Raw genomic sequence first — 23,297 nt, forward strand, 5'->3', positions numbered from 1 at the left:
TGCCTAAAGCATTAACCATCACCATCATCATCATCATTTACTCTCTCTCTTTTACTCTTTTACTTGTTTCAGTCATTTGTCTGCGGCCATGCTGGAGCACCGCCTTTAATCGAGCAACTCGACCCCGGGACTTATTCTTTTGTAAGCCCAGTACTTACTCTATCAGTCTCTTTTGCTGAACCGCTAAGTAACGGGGACATAAACACACCAGCATCGGTTGTCAAGCAATGCTAGGGGGACAAACACAGACACACAAACACACACACGCATATATATACATATATATGACTGGCTTCTTTCAGTTTCCGTCTACCAAATCCACTCACAAGGCTTTGGTCGGCCTGAGGCTATAGTAGAAGACACTTGCCTAAGGGTTTCACGCAGTGGGACTGAATCCGGAACCATGTGGTTAGTAAATTATTATTATTATGATTTTTTCTTCTTTTGTTTCCATTTCTTGCTGTGTGTCTTGCCGATTCTTGGGACAAAGAAACTTGATGATAGGCCATTAAACTAAACACACCACATTGTTCATTTTCAAAACGAAATCAAGTTATATGAAGAAAAAAAATTAAAACACATGAATGGAAATCATTCTCACATTGGCAATCCTCTTCTCATTACTTGTAATACACCAGTTCAAATGCTGCTTAGATCAACTTTGTTTTTCATCCTTTTGGGGTCAATAAAATAAGTACCAGTTGAATACAGGAGGCAATGTAATTGACTTCCCCCCTTATCAAAATTGCTGGCCTTGTGCTAAAATTTGAAACTATTGTTGTTGTTGTTCATCTATGAACATGCATTGCACATTGTTCCCATAAGTTTGTTGTTATTTATGTTATACAAAATTATGTTATATATACTTGTAAATCCTAGTGTTTTTATTATTATTACCATTATTATTATAAGTCCTGGTGTTTTTATTATTATTATTATTATTATTATTATTATTATTATTATTATTATTACTATTATTATTATTATTAATATATGTTTGACTTTTGCTTTGTATTTGTACAATTGGACTCCAAGTCTCACCCAGAGACCTCAAAAAACAACAAGTTACAAGCTCATGTTGGTTTTTATGCTTATGGTGTCATACATTTGGTTTTGCACATAGTATTTATTCTAGAGAATGTTTAAGAAAACATAAGAAAATTATAAGTTTGTTTTAAAATTTGAGATTACATAGACAGTATTTTATGTAGGATATGGGCAGTTCCCATGAGCACTATCTTTTGAATTTCTGCAATTTTGGGGTTTCCTGGTATCTGAGCTAGGTAGCAATCAGCCCTTTTTGCTATCATTCATAGGGCACTTATGACAACAAGTATTGTTTTAGCCTTGAGGTTCCACATTTTGCTGATTTCTATTTCAAGGTCTTTATACTTGCTCAGTTTTTTGTAGGTCTTGACAGATACATTTATGTCGATTGGGACAGTCATATCAATGAAGAGGTATGATTTTTTCTGAAGTCTTTCAATATAATGTCTGGCCTATTTGGATCTATCTTTCTGTCAATTTGAATGGTGAAGTTCCAGAGGAGCAAGATGTGGTCATTTTCAATGTGAGCTATTAGGATAATTAACAGATTGGAAAAAATGAGCCTTCCACAGCTTTTCTCCACAAATAAATGATTAGCAATTCTTTATGCAACTGTCCTCATTCATCTGCATCACATGACCAAACCAGTGCTGTCTCCTCTCTTGCACACTGCACCCAATCTCTCTCTCAATACATCAGTGCTTAGTTGCACATCCAGCGGCGCACACCTTCTTATTTTTTTATTGCCCACAAGGGGCTAAACATAGAGGGGACATACAAGGACAGACAAACGGATTAAGTCGATTATATTGACCCCAGTGCGTAACTGGTACTTTATTTATCGATCCTGAAAGGATGAAAGGCAAAGTCAACCTCGGTGGAGTTTGAACTCAGAACGTAGCGGCAGACAAAATACCTATTTCTTTACTACCCACAAGGGGCTAAACACAGAGAGGAAAAACAAGGACAGACAAACGGATTAAGTCGATTACATCGATCCCAGTGCGTAACTGGTACTTATTTAATCGACCCCCCGAAAGGATGAAAGGCAAAGTCGACCTTGGCGGAATTTGAACTCAGAACGTAAAGACAGACGAAATACTGCTGAGCATTTCGCCTGGCGTGCTAACGTTTCTGCCAGCTCACCGCCTTCTTTGTTCCTCTCCATACCTTTTTTTTTGTTCCTCTCCAGCCTTCACATGTCCACTTTCAACACCCACATCTCGCTACTTTCCAGTATCACAATTCATACACATGCATCATAAATCTTCCCTTCATTCAGAGAGAGAGAGAGAGAGAGAGAGAGAGAGAGAGAGAGAGAGAGACCTTTGAGTTACTTCTACTGTTACTATAATTGTAATTTTAGCTATCCATGTGTGACTTCCTATGAAAATGACAACTTGAAAAGTGCACACATACACACACGCAATCACATCACATAGACTAAAGCCAAACTGACTTCAACAATACTCTTTAAACTGTGTTTGTTTTGTCGTCTTCCCACTTTTTCAATATTTGCATAATAATGCACCCATTCACCGTGAGATCAAAACCTGCATTTAAGATATTCTCAGATGTTATTTGCGTCTTTACTGCTTTAATCCCCTTGAACAATACGTTTCTCATATATCAAATACACATCAGAAGCGAAAATGTTTCCCTACCAGACAGACATTCATATCGTAATAAAGGAAAGTCCTGTATGTGTGTGTGTGTGTGTGGATTACAAAAGTCACACACACACACACACACACACACACACAGATAAGCTCTGGCTCAAATCAATAAAAAAAAGAAATTATTTTAAACACTCTGGAAAGTAGTATTAAACTTGTGTCTTTTATTTCTTACTTGCTTCAGTCATTGGACTGCAATCATGCTGGGCACTGCTTGAAAGGTTTCGGATCTTTTCCTTTTGAACGGCAGTTTTCAACACAATTTCTAGTTAACTAAACACTTTTAGACTTCGTACACTGGTAGAATGTGTCAAAATAAAACATTTTTTTTCTCTTGGCTTTCTTGAGAAAATTGTAATTTGTAAGTTTAATATTCCGAATTTTAACCAATCAATGGCCTCTATTGAGCTAAAATCATTTGCTGCATCTAAAACTGAGACAACATTATTGAAATCTCAAACTATGAGATAATGCATGATTAATTGAAAAAAATGTGAATAAATAAGAAAATTGCAGCAAAGCTGCATGGAAAAATTTTTCATAGAAAAAAATCTTTTGTTTCATATAGTGCACTCTGTGGATGTATACTTGATTTCTGCATGGAAAGCAGTTAGTAATTGTTTAAGCCAATGTACTTTGGTGTCAGACGTGGCATGCAGGCCATCATATAATTTGTTAAACAGGCGCAGGAGTGGCTGTGTGGTAAGTAGCTTGTTTACCAACCACATGGTTCTGGGTCCAGTCCCACTGCGTGGCACCTTGGGCAAGTGTCTTCTACTATAGCCTCGGGCCGACCAAAGCCTTGTGAGTGGATTTGGTAGACAGAAACTGAAAGAAGCCCGTCGTATATATGTATATATATATATGCGTGTGTGTGTTTGTGTGTCTGTGTTTGTCCCCCTAGCATTGCTTGACAACCAATGCTGGTGTGTTTATGTCCCCGTCACTTAGCGGTTTGGCAAAAGAGACCGATAGAATAAGTACTGGGCTTTACAAAAGAATAAGTCCCGGGGTCGAGTTGCTCGATTAAAGGTGATGCTCCAGCATGGCTGCAGTCAAATGACTGAAACAAGTAAAAGAGTATATATCTTGTATGATGTTCCAGTGGTGTACCTTTCCTGCTCTATTTTTTATGGTCTTTAGCAATACATTTGTGTCTGGAAACTGTCCACAAACCCAATAATGTAGAATTTAAATTTCTAATAATTTGTTTTAAGTCATATAATAAACTGTTTAGTCTTTGCTGTTCAAACTCAGCTGTTTTAAGAACACCAGATTTATGAAGTGTCATTAATGTGACATACGTTGGTGTTGGGAATGGTAACAAATCCAGCAACTGCTGATGGTTTGATTTAACAGCTGAATTGAAATTTTTCAATTTATAAACAATACTCTGGAGTTGTGTTGGATGACAAATGGACAACACAAAATGAACTTTTAGTTAAAATATCATTAATGCCTGCTGGCCAGGCAAAGAATTGAAAATATTACATGTTTTTCAAGTTAATGTGTCAATTGTGGCACTCCGCTCGATAATATAAAATTTGTCAAAATCATCTGGTTGATTGTAGTTGTAAAAATTGTTGCATCTTGAGTCCCCCACAAAAACACACATATCCTGCATCTGGGGTTCTGTGAAAATTTGTCTGCTATTTTCAGAGAATTATGGGAATCCAAAGTGTTTCACTAAAAAAGACAGAAACTATGGAAACAGTAGTTAGTAAGTACTAGGTGCCCAATATCTTATCAGGACAGTAATAGGAGCATATAGGCATTTACAAGAAACGGATTATTTTATAGAACTTTTTAACTGATATACATTTATTGATTAAGAATTTGCTTCTGGAGTTCACAGGACAGAATCTTTGATAATTGCCCTTGTCTATTATATAAAATCTGTTCTGTCTGTTTGTGTGTGTGTCTTCTAGGATCTTGGGCATCCTCCATCCGATTGTGCTCAAATTTGATTTGTAGATACTGATGGTATCAGGGCATGTATAAGTCTTGAAAAATTTACAAAAATCGATTCCAGGTGAGAATGCGATCGATGAAGCCATGGGAACGTGCATTTGTAAAATCGTTTTTCTTGGAATAGAAACAAAGTCTATCTTTATTTCTTCTTTTGTTGGTGCCTCAAATTTAGGTTAAATCAGTGTTTCTCAAAGGGGAGGCCTATGGGACAGTTGGACGAGTTGTTTTGAGAAAATTTGGTTTAGATGCTTGACAACTCAGCACCGTCCATTGGACGGGGGGCAGGGTGCGTTTTGCTCATTTCTATATATAAGAATAGTATTGTCATCTTGTTGTATAACCTGAAATTCTTGGGTTATTTTCTGACATCCCTTTGACATTTCCTGTAGGTAGGAGTGTAGCTGCATAGAAACGGGGATTTCCTTTGTCAATACAAACAATTCTTTCGTTTTTCTGCTTTTCTTAATTTTTAAGAAAACGGATATAGAAACATGGCGTTATCTGTATAATTAGATCAGCGAGATAAAGTGAGATGTGACATGGGCAATGTGTTTTTATTCTTCACTTCCGTTTTACGAATTTAGGCACAAGGCCAGCAAGTTCTGTGTGTGTGTGTGTATACATTTGTGTGTCTGTTTGTCCCCCAACATCGCTTGACAACCGATGGTGTGTGTTTATATCCCTGTAACTTAGCGGTTCGGTAAGTTGATTAATTTAACCCCAGTGCTCAACTGGTGTTTATTTTATCGACCCCGAAAGGATGAAAGTAAAATCGACCTTGGCAGAACACACATGTGCATTGTGTGTTCATACTTCTCTTTCTGGTTCCTACTCAAAACTGTTTACAAGTCCCGTCTATCTCATGGACCTATGGTCATGGGAGTGCTTCATGCTCTGATTATTGTGACATAATACATTTAACAGAGTAACCTGTTCCATCCCTCTTTAACCTGAACGTTAAAGGGTTATGTAAAGTTATGAAATAATTAAAAAAACTTACTTGCTTTTTAAATATTGATCTTTTTAAATGTGTCAGGTGTTAACCCTTTTGATACCAAGCTCCCTGGCTGGTATCAAATGGTTGTGAGATACAGGTTTCCTGTTTTTGACAGACATAAATGAATGCCTTCTTCCATATATATATATATATATATATATACACACACACATATATATGATGGGCTTCTTTCCAAATCCACTCACAAGGCTTTGGTTGGCCCGAGGCTATAGTAGAAGACACTTGCCCAAGGTGCCACACAGTGGGACTGAACCCAGAACCATGTGGTTGGTAAGCAAGCTATGTACCATACAGCCACTCCTGTGCCTGTACCACCACTATCTTCATCATCATCACCACTACCACCATTATCATTGACATCACCACTGCTACTACCACTACCATCATCATCATCATCATCATTTTACATCTGTTTTCAATGCTGATACAGGTCGAACAGGTATAGTGGGTAGGTGGGGGAGTCATCAGGTTCCAGAACAATCCATATTTGGGGTTACTACTGTGAAGGGCTACATCACACTTCAATTATTCTAATTTACAAATTTTGTTAAATGATTTCTCTTTTGTTTTTACAGATTACCACTAGTTTTCTGGGACTCTATTATTATTATTATTATTATTATTGGAGCTAATCAACGGCAGCTTTAGTTTTATATTTATGGACTACCATATTAGCTTGGCAATAACTATTAATATTATTATTATTATTGTTATTATTATCATTATTATTATTATCATTATTATTATCGTTATTATTATTATTATTATTATTATTATTATTATTATTATTATTATTATTATTATTATTAAGGTGGTGAGCTGGCAGAATCATCAGCACACCAGTTGAAATGCTTAGCAGTATTTTGTCTGTCGCTACATTCTGAGTTCAAATTCTGCCAAGGTCGACTTTGTCTTTCATCCATTTGGGGTCGATAAAATAAGCACCAGTTGAGCACTGGGGTTAAATTAATCAACTTACCCCTCCCCAAAACTTGCTGGCCTTGTGCCTAAATTTGAAATCATTGTTGTTGTTGTTGTCATTGTTATTATCAAGGAGGTGAGCTGGCAGAATCTTTAGCATGGTGGACAAAATGCTTGGCAACATTTTAAATATGTTCTATATGTTCTGAGTTCAAATTCCGCCATGGTCAAGTTTGCCTTTCATCCTGTCAGGGTCGATGAAATAACTGCCAGTTGAGCATTGGGGTCGATGTAATCAACTATCTCGCCTCCACCTGAAATTTTAGGACTTGTGGCTTTAGTAAAAAGAATTATTATTAGTATTTCCTTTTATAAATTAGCAAAATTGTTATAGTGGGGGCACGTGGCTTAGTGGTTAGGGTGTCAGCACTATGATCGTAAAATTGTGGTTTCAATTCCTGAACCGGGCGACACGTTGTGTTCTTGAGCAAAACACTTCATTTCGCGTTGCTCCAGTCCACTCAGCTGGCAAAAATGAGTAACACTGCGATGGACTGGCATCACATCCAGCTGGGGAACACATACACCATAGAAACTGGGAAACCCGGCCCATGAGCCTGGCTAGGCTTTAAAAGGGCGGGCACATTTATTTATTTATTTATTTTAAAATTGTTATAGTGTTGGATGCAATACCTCATGTATTTTTTCCAGTTCTCTGCGCTATGAGTTCAAATCTGGCTGGGGTCAACTTTATCTTTCATCTTTATGAAAACAATAAAATAAGGTGTCCATCATGCACTGGGGTTGATGTAATCATCTAATGCCTCCCCTACGCACACTCCTCCCATTAAAATTCAGGCCATGTACCCAATAAGAAACAGCTGCTTTTTGTTCTTATTATCATCTGTTTGACATTGAAATTATGGGTCACAAGCAATAAAAATTTTAGAAGCAGTGGAGCACCATTACATTACCGACAGGATTGGTTGTGTCAATAAAGTAAGTTGTGGCATGGCTTTGACCTTCCAAGGTGCTTAACTAGGGCAAACCACTTAAGGTTTGTATAACACTTAAACTTGCCCGCTTAATTTACTGAAATCCAATATCATCAAACAATATTCAGGATTTCATCAGTCGAGAGATAGCCGCAAAAATTACAAAACAAACAAAAAGTAAACAAAAAACATATACTGACCTGATGTTTTTTTGTTTTTTTAAATATTTATTTTTATAATTGTCTTTAATTTTAATTCCTTGACTACAACATCTACAGTTAGAATAGTTATATACCTATGACTTTTATATGATCTATAGAAGTCCAAGCACAGCTGTGTGATAAGAAGTTTGCTTTCCAACCACATGGATCCAGGTTCAGTCCCCTTGCATTGCCTATCAAAGGCTTGTGATGGGGATTTGATAGGCGGAAACTGAAAGAAGCCTATTGTATATGTGTATATGTGTACATTCACTATTCTTGATAATCATTTCAACTACAAACCGGTTATTTTTTCACTGATTCAAATGAAAAATGAAACTGTAAGACATTAGCTTCGTCAGTGATTCTCAACTGGGGTCCATTTAAGATTATTGGGGTCCACACAGGCAAAATAGTAAATTGGGGATCCACTGTAATATTTTAAGGGGTCATGATAAAAAATTCTGCTTGAGATGTATTTATTGCGAAAAACAGGGTTTTTTTCTCTAATGTTTTACACAGTTCAACATGTTTCTGGACCCTGAAACATGTTCTCTCAAAATATTATTGCAAACCTACACATGGGAACATGTGAAAAACAAAATAGGTATTTTGAAATAAGTATCTATATAACTAGCTTTTAGACATTGAATGGTTATGGGAGTCCACCAGAATAAATTAGTAATCAAAGGGGTCCATATGTAAAAAATAGCTGAGAACCACTGAGCTACATGAAGACATCATTACTATCTGCCTAACTTGACTGGCTCTGTGTGTCATCAGGCATTCACCACCCTCTATCTGTTGGGTAACTGGATAAGTGAATGTTCTATTTTGGCAATCTTATCGAGGATTAGTGGTGCGGAAGTGTGACAGCATTCTTGGAAGACTCTGGGCATTGATGAAAAGGAGCTTGCTTGTTTCGGTTGAAGGCTGGTATGAATAATTTCCAGAAGCCCTTGGATTGGCAATGCTACTCTATGAGCATGGGTGCTGTAAGACAGACTTTTCTGAAATGTGTGCAGAGCAATGAAACTATTCTGCATGCAATTGTTTATTATCCAAGTATTGCTGACCTGTGGAGTTAAGTGAAACAGCTGCTGTTGTATGTATGTAGAACAAATATGTGTATCAGCCAAGTTCACGGCAATAATTAACCTACTGCCCTCTTTTAATCAAGCAGGCAAAGCAGGTTTTCTTTGTCTGGTTGCTATGGCATAAGGAGTTGTCTAGTGGACGAGGTCAAAAGAAATGAAGATATAGACATTACTCTTTGGTGGAGAGGGAGCTGCTGTCCTTCAGTGAATTTATTGAAAGGTGGTGAAGTGCAAAAATTGCTCTAAGCATAGACCTGTGAGCTAGAGAACAAGAATTGGTGTTCATGGAGATCTTTGATTGTCTATAGAAGTCATTCAGTATTAGGAGAATCATATTACTATCACCTTTATTTTTTTTCACTGACATATACTATGTGTACTTCTTTCTTTTATTTAGACCATGTTACATTTTTTCTTATTGTTTCATTCTATGTAAATCCTCACACTTTATGTCAATCTTTGTATTGCCCACCTTAATTAATTGCCCTGGTGTGAGATAAAAGAAATTATGATTACTATTATTCCACTGAGATCAGCTCCACCTTTCACCTTTTTGAGCTCAATAAAATAAGTACCAGTACTGGGGTTGATGTACTTCACTTAGAACCGCCCCACAAAACTGATGGCCTTTTGCCAAGATTTTAAACTATTATTATTATTTTTATTATTATTATTATTACCTCTGCCTTAGCAAAGGTGGAGGTATTGTTTTCAATCATTTTTGTTTGTTTGTCTGTGGACAAGATATCTCAAGAACCACTGGATGGATTCGGATGAAACTTTCAGGGATGTTTGGCCTCGTGAATGGCACGAACTGATTAATTTTGGGGATTGATCTGGTACTGGACAAAGATTCTGGATTATTTTTCCTGTGTTTTTTATTTAATTTTTGAGAGCAGTTGAGTTCAATTTTAGCATTCTCGTTTGTGAGAGCAGTCAAGTTTATTTCATATATTCTCATTTTAAAAATCATCTCTGGCTAATCATTGAGAGGATGTTGGTGTTGCCTTGGTGGAGGTTTGTGCTCTCTGAGTGCTCTTGTTATTATTGGTATTGTTATTGAGATAGTGAGCTGGCAGAATTGCTAGCACAGCAGACAAAATGCTTAGTTTGAATTCCATCAAAGTTGACTTTGCTTTTCATCTTTTTCAGATCTTCATCATCATCATCATCGTTTAACGTCCGCTTTCCATAAAATAAATACCAGTTGAGCACTGGGGGATGGGGAATAATTGACTAGCCCCCCACCCCCCCGACTCCACAAGATTTCAGTCCCTGTGTTTACAGTAAAAAGGATTATTATTATTATTATTATTATTATTATTATTATTATTATTATTATTATTATTATTATTGTTATTATTATTAAGGTGGTGAGCTGGCAGAATTGTTAGTGTGCCAGATGAAATTCTTAGTGGTATTTCGTCTGCCACTACATTTTGAGTTCAAATTCTCCTGAGGTCAATTTTGCCTATCATCCTTTCAGGGTCAATAATTTAAGTACCAGTGAAACACTGGGGTCGATGTAATTGACTAGTCCCCTCTCACAAATTTGTGGCCTTGTGCCTCCAATAGAAAGGATTATTATTATTATTATTATTATTATTATTAGTAGTAGTAGTAGTAGTAGTGGAGGCGCAATGGCCCAGTGGTTAGGGCAGCGGACTCGTGGTCGTAGGATCGCGGTTTCGATTCCCAGACCGGGCGTTGTGAGTGTTTATTGAGCGAAAACACCTAAAAGCTCCACGAGGCTCCGGCAGGGATGGTGGTGATCCCTGCTGTACTCTTTCACCACAACTTTCTCTCACTCTTACTTCCTGTTTCTGCTGTACCTGTATTTCAAAGGGCCGGCCTTGTCACTCTCTGTGTCACGCTGAATATCCCCGAGAACTACGTTAAGGGTACACGTGTCTGTGGGGTGCTCAGCCACATACACGTTAATTTCATGAGCAGGCTGTTCCGTTGATTGGATCAACCGGAACCCTCGTCGTCGTAACCGACAGAGTGCTTCTCTCTTTTAGTAGTAGTAGTAGTAGTCGTAGTAGTAGTAGTAGTAGTAGTAGTAAGGCGGTGAGCTGGCAGAATTGCTTAGCAGTATTTCACCTGTCTCTACGTTCTGAGTTCAAATTCCGCCGAGGTCGACTTAACCTTTTGTTATATCCTTGTGAATAAATGAATACACTGCAACAGTGTAACAACAATATAATCGAAACAAACAGCAGTAAGAATTTGCATTTTTCTTCTCTCAAAGTGAACCCGGAAACTTTAATTTTCTTAAACACAGCTTTTATGTGTCCCACATGCCTGTTCATGAGAATTACTCTTAATCAAAATATCGTCCAAGTGCGGGATTGCAAATTCACAATCAGGTAACATAGTATCCATGATTTGCAGGAATATTGCTGGTGCCATTTTTTCATCTAAAAGGTAATCGTGTGTATTTGTACAATTCTCTGTGTGTATTTAAGTATAGATGGGCTGGACACGTCGCCCGGCTCACCGATAATCGGTGGACGCACGCAGTTGTCGAGTGGTACCCGCGTGAGCGGAAAAGACCACCCGGAAGACCTCCACGACGGTGGAATGACGATTTCAAGAGGACGATTGGGATCACGTGGATGAGAAAGGCGCGATCCAGAGAGGAGTGGACAGCATGCTGTGACCAGCGGTGTCAAATGGACACCTGACGGACTGGTCAGTCAAAGTGATCAAAGTGATTTATTGTCAAATACTTTGAGCATTTTTCATTTACTTTTATCTGTAAATAGGTTTCAGACAGATCTGCAGTCGGGAGTGGATGGTGGTATGTTTTTAAACAGTTGTTCAATCCTGTATTCAGAGAAATCGGTATTCAGCCTAATCTTATTAATTTTTTAAATACATACCCTGGGTGCCGCCCACTTCATGTAATCCACCTTTTTGTTGACTCAGCTCTTTTCGAGTCTGTCCAGCTTTTCCTTTATGGTTTCAATTGCTGCAAATTACTCTTTATTCTTTTACTTGTTTCAGTCATTTGACTGCGGCCATGCTGGAGCACCGCCTTTAATCGAGCAACTCGACCCCGGGACTTATTCTTTTGTAAGCCCAGTACTTATTCTATCAGTCTCTTTTGCCGAACCACTAAGTAACGGGGACATAAACACACCAGCATCGGTTGTGAAGCAATGCTAGGGGGACAAACACAGACACACAAACACACACACACACACATACACATATATATATATATACATATATACGACGGGCTTCTTTCAGTTTCCGTCTACCAAATCCACTCACAAGGCTTTGGTCGGCCCGAGGCTATAGTAGAAGACACTTGCCCAAGGTGCCATGCAGTGGGACTGAACCCGGAACCATGTGGTTGGTAAACAAGCTTCTTACCACACAGCCACTCCTGCGCCTTTGGTACTTTTGTTTACTTTAAGTACAGTTACAGTGTTTTCACTTACTTGGAAATAGGCTTCTGTCTTTCTACATAGACCTAAATCCTCTGATAACTCTAGCAGAAACATTTTTTTCAAAAGACTTGTTTTTAACGGAACAACCATTTATGTTACTGCAGTAAAGATTTATGGGGAGGTGCCATAAATCAAATAGTTCTAACCAATCTGTGCCAAACAGATTGAGTGTATTATCCACAACGAATAATTTTGCTTCTTGTGTCTCTCCTCAAAATGTCACATCAATACATGTTTTGCCCTTGAAATGTAATTACACCACATGTTATTTTCACTGTTTTATGGTATCTTGGTTTTACCAATTCTTTTCCAAGTATCTGCATTTATAATCAAGATGTCATACCTGTGTCTAACTGTAATTTGGTATTCACGTCATTTAATTTTGCATGCATGAATTTTCTTGTTTTTCCGTCACAATCACTCTCTGCTAAAAACACCTTAGAACATTTTATGTTTGAACGTTGTAGTTTTGTTCTACAATGAGAACTCCTGTATCCCAGCTTCTGACAACTATAGCACTTTTTGTTTTTAAATAGACAATCCTTTTTTTTTAATGTAGGCTTCCACAACCAACCATAACATAGATTGGTGCCTGACACATTTTTTTCATTGTGCTTCCTGGGACGATATATTTGAATTTTTGCAGAGTCTTATCTTGTATTTTTGTCACATCATGTTTAAGATAGGCGCAGGAGTGGCTGTGTGGTAAGTAGCTTGCTAACCAACCACATGGTTCTGGGTTCAGTCCCACTGCGTGGCATTTTGGGCAAGTGTCTTCTCCTATAGCCTCGGGCCGACCAATGCCTTGTGAGTGGATTTGGTAGACGGAAACTGAAAGAAGCCTGTCGTATATATGTATATATATATGTGTATGTGTATGTTTGTGTGTCTGTGTTTGTCCCCCTAGCATTGCTTGACAACCGATGCTGGTGTGTTTATGTCCCCGTCACTTAGCGGTTCGGCAAAAGAGACCGATAGAATAAGTACTGGGCTTACAAAGAATAAGTCCCGGGGTTGATTTGCTCGACTAAAGGCGGTGCTCCAGCATGGCCGCAGTCAAAATGACTGAAACAAGTAAAAGAGAGTAAAAGAGAAAGAGAGAGTATTTGCCATAGTCTTACATTCTTCTACAATGGTCTGTAGAGATAAATCTTTGGTCGTATTGAACCCAATGCTCTGATGACAATAGGGACAACCTTTATGTTTGACTCTTACAGCTGCCACATCTTGGCAATGTCAATTCTCAGGTTTCCATATTTATCAACCTCTTTACTTGCTTCAGTCATTTGACTGCGGCCATGCTGGAGCACTGCCTTTTAAATCGAGCAACTCGATCCCGGGACTTATTCTTTGTAAGCCCAGTACTTATTCTATCGGTCTCTTTTGCCAAACCGCTAAGTGACGGGGACATAAACACACCAGCATCGGTTGTCAAGCAATGCTAGGGGGACAAACACAGACACACAAACATATACACACACACACACACACACACACACACACTCACACACATATATATATATATATATTTATACGACGGGCTTCTTTCAGTTTCTGTCTACCAAATCCACTCACAAGGCTTTGGTCAGCCCAAGGCTATAGTAGAAGACACTTGCCCAAGGTGCCACGCAGTGGGACTGAACCCAGAACCATGTGGTTGGTAAACAAGCTACTTACCACACAGCCACTCCTGCGCCTTTCCTCTTTCTTTCATGATAATATGATGATCTCCTGGCACTGCCACATCGTTTATTAGGTACTCTTGTTTGTCCCTCATAAAGGCTACTATATCCGGCCTATGGTGCTCTTACACCTTGTCTGTCTGGAAGTCAAAGCTCCATAGGATCTTTGCCTCTCCGTTTTTCTCCCTTACCTTTTCCAGTGTATGTTGGTACCAAGCATCCATTACCTTGTATTCATACTTCTGGCAGAGTAACCAGTGAAGGTTTTGGGTTACCTTGTCTTGTCTGTGCAAGACTTTCAAAAGCACTAACAATGTGAGTCACACTTTCGACTTTCTCTCCATACACGCTGCAAAAGTTTGTTGCACTTTTTTTTCTCAAACCTTGAGCTTATTCACTTACAAGTTAGCAACGGATTCTCTGAGATTACAAGTTAGCACTGCCTGGTATTGCATCAGATTATTATAATTATTATTATTATTATCATGAATTTTTCATCTTTTAATTTTGTTTCCATTTCATGCCGAGTGTCTTTCCAACACCTAGGGTAAAGAAATTCCTGTATATATATTGATAGGCCATTACAATAAACACATCGGATTGTTTATTTAGAAAATCAAGTTATGGGAAAGAAAGAAAGAAAGACAGAAAAAATAATGAATAAAGAAAAATTTTACATGTGTGGTTATCATTCTCACAGTGACAATGCTCTTCTCAATATGTGTGACACCAATTAAAACAATCTTTTGTACTGGTTGCATGGATGGTAAACCAGGGGTCAATCTCAAATAATTTTCACTTCCTTTTTGATCATTCCTAATACATCTACAATCATTGGTATTGTAACTGCCTTGTAATGCCATATTTTTTCAATTTCAGTGAGCAAATCTTTTTATTTTCTGACCATGTCAAATTCTTTTACTGAGGTATTATGATCACAAAGAATACCCATGTCGATCAATAAACAAACTTTATTCCTTTGGTCTTTCACAACAATGTCTGGTTTATTAGCTTTGATAGTTCAGTCTGTATGTACTGGAAAGACCAACAGAATCATTACATTTTCTCCTTTAGTTATAGCCTCAGGGTGGTGATTATACCACTTGTCAGCAGTCTTGATCTTATAATGCCGACATATTAACCTGTGTAGATATTGACTGACTCTGTCTTGTCTTGATTTATACTCCACTGGTGCTAAGACTTTACATCCATTGTTATTATTTGACAAGTAGTTCCATCACCACCCTGAGGCTGTAACTGAGGGAGAAAATGTAATGATTCTTTGAGACTTTCTAGCGCATACAGACAGAACCATCGAAGCTAATAAAACAGATATCGTTGTGAAAGATCAAAACAATAGAGTTTGTTTGTTGATCAACATGAGTATTCCTTGTGATCATAATACCTTGGCAAAAGAATACGACAAGCTTAGAAAATATGAAAAATTTGCTCATTGCAATTTTTTTAAATGTGCCTCTCAAGATGGTGACAATACCAGTGATTGTAAAAGCACTGGGAATGATCAAAAGAGGAAGTGAGTATTTACAGAAATTCTTTAAAATCATTATTATTATCGTTGTTATTATTATTTATTGTCTTTGCACAGCTTCTAATGCTGGAGATGTACTATGGTGTCGGCTGTTCACTACCAGTGAACTAAAGTAACACCCCTTATTTTTCGAGCACATTGTAAGCCACACTATAATTTGCAAAAAAATTTATGTGTGCAGAGTATGGATTGACCCTCCAATGCCTTTTTTTCCATTATTATTATTATTATTATTATTATTGTTGTTGTTGTTATTATTATTATTATTATTATATTATTATTATTATTATTATTATTATTACTATTATTATTATTATTATTATTATTATTATTATTATTATTATTATTATTATATCTTGCTTTGAGATCACAATAAAAAGATACATAAAAGTAATCTAGACTCAGGAAACTGTCAAAGTATTGGTAGCTTCCTGACAGGTTTGTGGTTGAGCCTGTGGTAGAGGAGACCTCTAGTGTTCTCAACTGCTGGACTGTCACTATCAGGGCAGAGATTGCTGTCTGAAAGAGTGAGACCCTGTGAGTCAGAATGGCTGTTCCAGTGCATCTCTCTTGTTATCCTTTGAGGCAATGCCTTTTCCATTTTGTCTGTTGGTGCCATGAGAAAAAAGTGACAAGTTGAATTTGTTTAAAGTGCAATCTTTTGTTCAAAAATTCTTTGGCTACTGAATAACGAAGGCATATCATTCAAGGTATAAAAAGGATAAATATATAAAGATATATGTGCGAAGGCACATGGCTCAGTGGTTAGAGCGTCGAGCTTACGATCGTGAGGTTGTGAGCTCAAATACCGGACCGGGCTACGTGTTGTGTTCTTGAGCAAGACACTTTATTTCACATTGCTCCAGTTCACTCAGCTGTAGAAATGAGTTGCGACGTCACAGGTGCCAAGCTGTATCGGCCCTTGCCTTTCCCTTCTTTCCCTTGGATAACACTGGTGGCATGGAGAGGGAAGGCCGGTATGCATGGGCGACTGCTGGTCTTCCATAAACAACCTTGCCCAGACTTGTGCCTGGGAGGGTAACTGTCTAGGTGCAATCCCATGGTCAGTGTCGTGACTGAAGGGGGTCTCAGATATATTAAGATATAAATGAAGAGATTTCAGTACTTTATCATTTGATAAAAATCTAAGTAAAATGTAAGCCGTGCTGTTCAGGATGGGATGTATTTTTTATTTCATAAACATCAGGTTTACCAGGGGTATTTTCAAGAAACTCATTTACAAGACCTTTTCCTTCTGACTCCGTGTGTGCTAGTTACAGCTGGTGTTGTTTGTGTCTTCAAGTGCCACATTCTGCTAATCTTGATTTCAAGGTTTTTGTATTTCACAAATTCATCAAACTCTTTAGTAATATGGTATAGTCACCACTTTAATATTATCAAGTACATTAAACATTTATAAGTCAATATTATGTTCTACTTTTCCTGTTAGCAATGCGATTCAATCACTTTTTAAAGCTTTCTCCACAGATTTCCTATAGAAATTAGAGCCAGCACTCAAAGTTACGATATTTCATATATGAAACATCATCATCATCATCATCATCATCATCATCGTTTAACGTCCGCTTTCCATGCTAGCATGGGTTGGATGATTTGACTGAGGACTGGCGACTCTTTTACTCTTTTATTTGTTTCAGTCATTTGACTGTGGCCATGCTGGAGCACCGCCATTAGTAGAGCAAATTGATCCCAGAACTTATTCTTTGTAAGCCTAGTACTTATTCTATTGGTCTCTTTTGCTGAACTGCTATGTTATGGGGACGTAAACACACCAGCATTAGTTGTCAAGCGATGTTGGGGGACAAACACAGACACACAAACATATACACACACATTCATATCTATATCTATATATATATATACATATATTTGATGGGCTTCTTTCAGTTTCCGTCTACCAAATCCACTCACAGGGCTTTGGTCAGCCTGAGGCTATAGTAGAAGACACTTGCCCAAGGTACCATGCAGTGGGACTGAACCCGGAACTATGTGGTTCGTAAGCAAGCTACTTACCACACAGCCACTCCTAAACAATGTGAAAGTTAGAAAAATAGATAATAGGTGTATATGCATATTTCAGGGGGTATTGCCCCTTCTTCAACACCACATCCTCCCTATTGACCATCTACAAACACATCGCTTAAACAGCCACTAAGTTTAGAGTTTAGTGGTGTAATATGATTGGATTGACCAATTTACATATTGCACACATTCCTGGCAACTGGTACGTACATATTGATTACTGGTAGGTACATTGTGTTTTGTTTTGCATCCATATTATACAACCACATACATCAAAGTCAATACTGCATGCTATTTTTTGTGCTGTGAATCCAGTTGTAGAAACCATGCTGAACATGACATTGAAGCCCAGTTCAGCCCAACTCAGCCCTACAGTTTGCTGGTTTCCTGTCAGACCATCCTACCCATGCAAGCATTGAAAGTGGACATTAAATGATGATGATGATGATTCTAATAACGATAATGACAGTACTTTCAGTTTCCATTTACTAAATGCATTCTCAAGGCTTTGGTCATTCCAGATCTATAGTAGAATACACCTGCTCAATAATGTGCCATGCAGTGGGACTGAACCCAGAACCATGTGGTTGGGATGCAAATTTCTTACCACACAGCCACGTTTGTGCTTTTACCAGTATGGAAGACAGACATGAAATGATGGTGATAATGTTGATGATACATATGTATATATATATATATATATATCATACCAGTGGCACATAAAAAGCACCATTTGAGCGTGATCATTACCAGCATCACCTTACTGGAATTGTGCCGGTGGCACGTGAACAAAACATTCGAGTGAGGTCGTTGCCTGTGTCGTTGGACTGACTCCTGTGCAGCTGGCACGTAAAAAACACCATTTGAGTGTGACCGTTTCCAGGACTGCCCCTCGTGCTAGTGGCGTGTAAAAGCACCCACTACACTCTTGGAGTGGTTGGCATTAGGAAGGGCATCCAGCTGTAGTGACTCTGCCAGATCAGATTGGAGCCTGGTGCAGCCATCTGGTTCGCCAGTCCTCAGTCAAATCGTCCAACCCATGCTAGCATGGAAAGTGGACGTTAAATGATGATGATGATATATATATATATAACACATATATACATATATATACTCACATATTCATACACACACACACACATTAATGTTTGTTTTTATGTCAAGTTATATATAAAAGCTATTTTATTTTAAACTGAAGGATTACTCAACACATTTTGTAGAGTACAAAATTTATTATTGTTTTACACGAAAAAGGGTGACGGTGACTTCAATGTTTCGATCTATCTCCAGACAATGAAGGCTAGCAGGCTGGAACTACTTCGAAGACACTGTCACCACTCTTCTTGTAAAAGTATAATGTATACAATCATCATCATCATCATCATCATCATCATTTAATACCTGTTTTTCCATGCTGGCATGGTTTTAATGGTTTGACAGGTTTAACAGGATCTTGTGAACAGGATCTTGCATCATATATGTGTGTGTGTGTGTGTGTGGTGTGTGTGTGTGTGTGTCTGTATATCTGTCTTTATAATGTTCAGTGACATTTGCCCCTAACTCCAAAGGAATCCAATAGACTGTTTTACCTTCTACCTTAGAAACAAACTAAATAACCTGTTTCTGCTCCCTTCTCAATATATCCCCCCCTCATCTTGTCTCTCATTGACCTATATCTATTTCCACCCTCCACCCTCCACCCCCATATCCCTCAAATTTATATTTTTTATCTATTATCATTTGGGATAATTTACACCCTTACCCCCCACATACCTCCACCCCTACCCCACTGACTCTTTATTCTTTTTGTTAATTTCTTTATGGAAGACTCTTCAAACTTGATCATAATGCCCCCTTTTTTTTTATGATTTGACTTCCAAGTCCTGCCAGGGTTAACTTGCCCTTCTGAAGTGAATAAACTCCAGCATCCATCAATTGGTAGGATTAACCTTAACCCTAAACCTAACCCAACATATTCTTTTCTACTCTAGGCACAAGGCCCCAATTTTTTTTTGTGTGGGGGGGGGGGCAGTTGATTGGATCAACTCCAGTATGCAACTGGTACTTAAATTATCGACCCCGATAGGATAAAAGGCAAAGTCAACCTCAGTGGAACTTGAACTCAGAACGTAAAGACAGACGAAATTCCGCTAAGCATTTTGCCTGGCATGCTAACGTTTCTGCCAGCTCGCCGCCTTCCTAACCCAACATATTAGGGTATATACAGTCACTTAGTTCTTCACATCTCCCACCTTCCCAACATTAACCACCAAATCCACTCACAAGGCTTTGGTCAGCCCGAGGCTATTGTAGAAGACACTTGCCCAAGGTGCCACGCAGTGGGACTGAACCTGGAACCACACAACCGCTCCTATGCCTAAGCCTGGTACTTATACTATTGGTTTCTTTTGCCAGACTGCTAAGTTATGGGGATGCAAGTACACCAACACCGGGGGGACAAACATAGACACAAGGACACACACAACAGGCTCCTTTAATTTTCCATCTGCTAAATCCATTTATATAGCTTCAATCAGCCTAAGGCTATAATAGAAGACACTTACCCAAGGTGCCACGCAGTGGGACTGAACTCGGAACCATGTGGTTGGGAAGCAAGCTTCTTATTTCTTTATTGCCTACAAGGGGCTAAACATAGAGGGGACAAAAAAGGACAGACAAAGGGATTAAGCTGATTATATTGACCCCAGTGCAAAACTGGTACTTAATTTATCGACCCCGAAAGGGTGAAAGGCAAAGTCGACCTCGGTGAAATTTGAACTCAGAATGTAATGGCAGATGAAATACCTATTTCTTTACTATCCACAAGGGGCTAAACGCAGAGGAGACAAACAAGGACAGACAGATATTTAAGTCGATTATATCAGCCCCAGTGCGTAACTGGTACTTAAATTATTGACCCCGAAAGGGTGAAAGGCAAAGTCGACCTCGGCGAAATTTGAACTCAGATCATAACAGCAGATGAAATACTGCTAAGCATTTCGCCCGGCGTGCTAATGTTTCTGCCTGCTTGCCACCTTAAGCAAGCTTCTTACCACACAGCTACACCTGGTAACAAAAGGGTTAAATATTGTATGACTCCATTTATGTGTTCTGTAACTCAGCTGACACTAATCCCTGATTCTTATAAACTTCTGTTTTAAAGTGATCTGAATAAAAGCTTTTTCCTTGAAATTTCATACACACACACACATCCACATTTACGACAGGCTTGTTTCAGTTTCCATCCACTTACAAGGCTTTGGTTAGCCCAGAGCTGTACTAGAAGACAATTGCCCAAGGTACCAAGCAGTGGGATTGAACTCAAGACCACATGCTTAGGAAGCAAGCTTCTTAACCATGCAGTCACACTTGCTCTTGTTTCGTTTAAATCTAAAAACACTAAAGAATTTACTAAAATAACCTTGTCGTTTATAAGCTGACTTTTAGAATATAAATTTGCATGAGAATATGATGGAATGTTTTCATTAAAGTCAGTTTAACGCTTTTGTTACTGTATTTCTATTGAAATGCACCATCTTTGGTTTAGTTAATTTTGAAAAATAATGAAGAATCTAGTACAATAATAGTCATTTTTAAGCTAGTATTTGGAACATAAATTAAAATGAAAATGTTTTGGAAGGTTTTAATTTAGGTCTCGCAAAAGCAGGAAGTTTGTATCATAGAACCAGAGAGAAATCTCAGACAGATTGATATTAAATAGTTAGGATCTTTGAATTTTAGATTTTGCTTTCACGTTTGGAATTTCTTCTCTAAATCTCTTCTAGATTCTGCTATAAAACCTACATCATCAACAGATATTAAGTCACAGGGGCAGTCAGTCTTAACCCTTTCATTACTGTATTTATTTTGAGATGTTCTGTGTTTCTTTCAATTAATTTAAATATAACAAAGAATTTAGTAAAATAACTTGTTATCATTGAGCTAGTGTTAGGCGCATAAATTGTGACTAAGGTTTGGTGGAAGATTTGAATTCAAAACTTATGAAAACAAGACATTTGTACTACAGAGCCAGAGCCGGTTTCAGCCGGGTTGGTCACGAAAGGGTTAAACTACTCTGTTATGGCTTGGAGGAGTATAATAAACTCAATGAGCACTAAGTGCTAACCCTAACCCTAATGGACTACTGCTACCTGCATAATGAATCCATCACTAAACCGCTTACTGGTTCTTACCTTGTTGGCTGTACACCTATACATGGCCTGCTCAGCCTTTACAAGCCATTTCTCTACTCATGAAGTTGGTTCTTCACTGACCTTTGATAGTTGGATATCTTCTGTGTTTCTTGAATTTATGCAGGTCTCTCAAGTTTTTTTGGCAAAGTATTGAAAAACTTCTGGCATCTTCTTATTCTTTTCTTTTATTCTTTTACTTGTTTCAGTCATTTGACTGTGGCCATGCTGGAGCATCACCTTTAGTCGAACAAATCGACCCCAGCACTTATTCTTTGTAAGCCTAGTACTTATTCTCTTTTTCAGAACCGCTAAGTTACGGGACGTAAACACACCAGCATCGGTTGTCAAGTGATGGTGGTGGCGGTGGCGGTGGTGGTGGTGGTGGGGACAAACACAGACATGCAAATAGTCACACACACACACACATGCAGATGATGGGTTTCTTTCACAAGGCTTTGGTCAGTCTGAGGCGATAGTTGAAGACACTTGCCCAAGGTGCCACACTGTAAGACTGAACTTAGAACCATGTGATTTAGAAACAAACTTCTTACCACACAGCCATACCTGCATCTGTTGGGCAACTGACTGCATAGTTTCTTTTTCTATATCTATAAAACAGTCCTTGGACGAAAATTGTATGCACATTTGACTATGACGGTCAATGGCGGTCAAACGGAGGCTAGGATTGAGCTGAAAATTGGCAGAGATACTAAATGTGTGGTGAGGATGAGACCCGCAATGGTCAAAATTTCGCAAGCTATAAAGATGTGGTTGCTATGGCAAAAAAAGTGATTTTTATCGATTCAAGGGGGCCCAGAGCCCCTCTAGGTTTGTGCGATTGGCTTTTAATGCCCAGCGGCATGCACTGCAGGCTGTTGTGCTTAATAAACATACATTTTGTCGTGAAATTCCGGCTACTAGGAAACGATTTTTCATTGTGAAAAAACGAGTGCTTTTTGCCCTCATTTTCTTTTTAATCTTTTTATAAAAGTAAAAGGATTTCGTCTATTTATTTCTGCTGTCCACTTACGATTGTGATTCAGTTGACTAGGAAAACTATACGTGATGAATATCCAATACCAAACTATCTTAATCTACATATTGAAACTGCATTAAACTTCGGCAAGCTTACCTTTACCTATTCTGAGTTACTTGAAAGGTGATGTTCCCTTCCCTCTCTTCTGATTGTTCAAACCTTTTTTTTTATCTTTGATACCGTTGTTTCACTTTAAGGATGCTTCTTTACCCAGCTGTTATGATATTTCGGCTGCTGTCCATTGCTTCAAATAGGTTTTAGCATTGTCATTCTAGCCTTTTTTAAACACTCACATATGATTCGTCCCAAAGAATCAACCTTTAAATAAGAGTTTTGTTTCCACTAGTGAAAGCTGTATGTATCTTTCAGGAAGCTCCATACCAATTTGATAAGATGGATACATCGAAACCG

At 38.3% G+C, this 23,297-nt stretch overlaps 1 protein-coding gene and 1 long non-coding RNA gene across 2 annotated transcripts in view; one reads left to right on the forward strand and one right to left on the reverse strand.

Annotated features, from left to right (window-relative positions):
• The window catches only part of LOC115223419 (putative glutathione-specific gamma-glutamylcyclotransferase 2), a 47,542-nt gene that overhangs the window by 5,068 nt on the left and 19,177 nt on the right, over positions 1-23,297 (forward strand). The window lies entirely within an intron of this gene.
• LOC118767684 lies at positions 8,420-21,526 on the reverse strand. The gene is made up of 3 exons (XR_005003595.1): positions 21,515-21,526; positions 19,889-19,894; positions 8,420-8,555 (listed from the first exon to the last, which is right to left on the reverse strand). It is a non-coding gene; the product is annotated as an uncharacterized LOC118767684 (long non-coding RNA).

Source organism: Octopus sinensis, linkage group LG23 (assembly GCF_006345805.1).
Source record: "Octopus sinensis linkage group LG23, ASM634580v1, whole genome shotgun sequence".
In the NCBI taxonomy this organism is placed as follows: domain Eukaryota; kingdom Metazoa; phylum Mollusca; class Cephalopoda; order Octopoda; family Octopodidae; genus Octopus; species Octopus sinensis.